The 3,728-nt window shown below is 41.5% G+C and overlaps 1 pseudogene; it reads left to right on the top strand.

The window, feature by feature from the left end:
• The first annotated feature begins 313 nt into the window (after positions 1-313).
• LOC119596087 lies at positions 314-3,448 on the top strand (annotated as a pseudogene).
• The last annotated feature ends 280 nt before the right edge of the window (positions 3,449-3,728 follow it).

Raw genomic sequence — 3,728 nt, forward strand, 5'->3', positions numbered from 1 at the left:
AATGTCAAATGAATAATCATGTCTGTCTTCTGTCTATTAATGTAATTTTACTTTTGCATACATGCATATACAGAGGTATATGAACACACACAAAGTCATGTAAATAATTGAAAATATATGTTTATATCTATATGTTTTTTTTCACTTTGTTTCATATCAAGGTTCGGAATTATATCAACATTTGTCTTATCGAAATTCCTTTGGCTACCAAACACATATTAAGTATAAACCAATTATTCTGTTTAAATTTTCCAATTCGTGCAAGAGTCAGCACACCTTGATGGCTTTAAGATGTTGATCCAGTAACTCACTTAGAGTCAAGTGAACCAACGTGACGTGCATTGTGAAGACAAGAGATGCTCGGTCAGAATATCCCTCAGTCCTTCTGCACTCCTCGTTGTGGTCACATACCCTCAACAACATCTCACGCGAACCTCACAGAAGCAATAACGACAGACGAGGAAACACAAAGTCTTCATTTTCTCACGATGGACAAATACATCTTGCAAGACCATTTACCGAAAGCCAGTACAGAGGACTCTTCGGTCACAATCCTCTCCATCTCAGGCATAGATAACAAGGCGTATGAAGGACCCCCGAGCGTATGTCACCAGCACCTGCATTCCAACACGTACGAGACCGAATATCCGATCGAACTACCTGGTCAGCGTTCAATCCACGGGGATGTTGAAAAGGATGGACTAAGCGGAGGATGTCGGATATCCTTGGACGCAGCGCCTGTAAGCAAAGGATGCCAGGATACTCTGAAATCGCAAAAGGATCTGGCAGATGGACAGAAACAACTGGAAATTACTTGTCAGGTGAGATGCCATTCAAGAAGATTCTTAAAATGTTAAGATTTTTCTTAAACAATTTATGATGTTTTACGAAGATATCTTTTTCGTGAAGGAAATTCAACTTAAGAACTGTTTTTCATCCAGCACTTTCACAAGGAATAAGGAAAAAAGAGAGGAAAATAGAATAATAAAAATACATTCAACATTAAGAGTCAGAAACATATTTCTTCGAATAATGTTTAAATACTAAACAAAGACATTAAATCATCCTGTAGAAACCAGCTCAAGAAAGAAATGAATAAAGCAAAATTGGATACATTAAAGACTCGTGCGTGGGAAGACATTGATTAAACGAAGGTACAGAACGTTTTATTGTAAAATTTGTTCAGGTGTGTTAATGTGTTGGTGTGTTAGCGTGTTAGTGTGTTAGTGTAAGTGTTAGTGTGTTTGTGTGTTAGTGTTAGTGTTAGTGTGTGTGTGTGTGTGTGTGTGTGTGTGTGTGTGTGTGTGTGTGTGTGTGTGTGTGTGTGTGTGTGTGTGTGTGTGTGTGTGTGTGTGTATGCGTGCGCGTTTTTGAGAGAGAGTGCGTGCGTGCGTGCGTGTGCGTGCGTGTGTATATATTTGTATCCATGCATATATGTATGTCTATGTGCATTTTACACTAGAAGGCAATCCCCCATTTGACAAGACCCTGGTGCATGCAGGTCCTGGCGGCGCTGCTGATTTCGCTGGTACACCTGGGCATCGGCACCACCTACGGCTTCTCGGGCGTGATGCTGCCCGAGCTCACCGACCGGGGCACTAGCGATCTCTTCCTCGACGAATCACAGGCGGCGTTTTTTAGTATGTAACATTTACAAAGCTCGTAAAGAAGACGCATATCATCAGTGACATAAAACATGTGATTGGTATTATGTGTGTGCTTCAGATATTAAAAGAAAAATGTATCTTGGATTGTATCTACTCTACTAAAAACTCCATGAAGGCTTCATAAGGGCAATTCCTGTCAAGCTGACTTCCTGCAGTCACTGTTCAGTATAGTAATCTTACCATGTGCTGAAGATGTAAACATAAATACTCGTAGGTCTGTAACAAGTCTCCTTTAACTGTTTATAGTGACCAGCTGATATGTTAGCTGTCCATTAAAGATGGACGTGTACCACTGCAAATCAGTAGTCAATTTACAAATATGTAAAGATAATTGCAGACATATACACTCATTTTCGTCTTTTGATATTACATTTACTGTTTATTTATCTTACTTATATACTTGATCGAGTAACTATAAATATCAGAAAAAATCTTGCATGATGCTGTGTATTCCAATTCGCAGTAGTATAAGCATCATAAAGTCATATTAGTTGATGCCTTATAATTAAGCTGACACATGTAGTAGTTAAAGTAATGTACTATATATTAGAAAAAACCTACATCTCCCTTACTTTTCCTTCAGGCGTCTGTCAGACCTTGGCGGTTTCTTTGGCTCTGTCCTCAGCAGGGCGTTGCTGATGAGGCTTGGACACCGGGGTGCTACTGCTTCTCGGTCTTCCCATCAGCGCTTGTGCTTGGCTCGGTCTTGCATTTGCACAAACCCCGACGAGTTGCAGACCATGCGATTCATTGTGGGTTTAACCGGAAGCTTCCCTTACCCGCCGGAAATATGTATATTCTAGAATTTTTCCCCACAAGACGTTTCGTGGTCTCCTGTTTGGTTAGTGACAACCAGTCGACAAGGGGGGGTTCTTTTCGTATATGCTATAGGCAGCTTAGGGTTTAGGATGGCGCACTACAGCTCTCATATGTTCCGGTTCCCATCCTTCCGGTCGTCGGCCTTCTGTTCTTGCCAAATTCACCTCGGTGGCTGATTACCCAGGGTTTTTTTAACTGAGGCTCAGAAGGTCACTTACCTTTACAGAGGCGCTCTTTATGATTCAGAGCCCGAAATGAATGCCATCATGGACCAAGTAGGAGAAAATGGTCCGGAAAAGAATAGTATAAGGGCCCAGTTAAGGATAATGACCGAACCATCCACTTTGAAAACCCTCCTATTACTTCTCTTTATATCTTTGCTTTACAATTTCAGTGGTTATAACGTGCTGATAGCTTATATCGTACCAATCTTACAATCAGCTAGTATTGATATGGATGCTTACGTGAGTGCCATGCTGATCGGCGCCGTTAGGGTAGCGGGCACAGTTATTCATCTTACTGTGGTGGATCGAATGGGTCGAAAACCGTTACTAGTATCATCGTACGTATCGTGTGCCCTTTGCATAGCATGTCTAGGAGGTTATTTCTATTTTCAAAGTATTTCTGGATACGTAAATTACTTCGGCTGGGTCCCTCTCACCTCCCTTGTTATTTTTGTCCTTTTTCACCGGCGTGGGTCACCCTTTGTAATTTTCATCCTACAAGGAGAACGCTTCCTACTTCCTTTCCCGGCGCAACTGGAGTGTCCTTAATCCTTTGTCTCGTCTTCCTAGGGAGCTTCACAGCTATTAGGAGTTTTCCCTTTGGGCCCTCAGTTTTTATGGGGGAGCACGGAACATTCGGGTTTGTATGTGGGTTTGTTTCGTTATTGCTCTGGTAAGTGCTGTTAGTTTCCAGAGACTCGAGGTCGGTCCCTTGAGGAAATCACGCAGAGAAAGTAGGAAAACGGATAGACGAATCGCATGTTTTCATTTATTCATTTAATTAGGCACTTACGTACCGTTTATTCCTGGTCGATGTTTTAAAAGCCTTCCGTGTACTATACTCGCCCCTTTTCCTATAACAGTACTTTAGTCCCCAAAAAAATTTATTCCCAGATTCGAATTCTCTCTCAGGGTTTAAAACCATCGCATCATACATGCGCGCGAATATGTGTGTGCTATTCCAAAACATATTCATGAGGTACAAAACTTCTCAAGGACCACAAAAACGAAAAAAAGC

Source organism: Penaeus monodon, chromosome 37, assembly GCF_015228065.2.
Source record: "Penaeus monodon isolate SGIC_2016 chromosome 37, NSTDA_Pmon_1, whole genome shotgun sequence".
In the NCBI taxonomy this organism is placed as follows: domain Eukaryota; kingdom Metazoa; phylum Arthropoda; class Malacostraca; order Decapoda; family Penaeidae; genus Penaeus; species Penaeus monodon.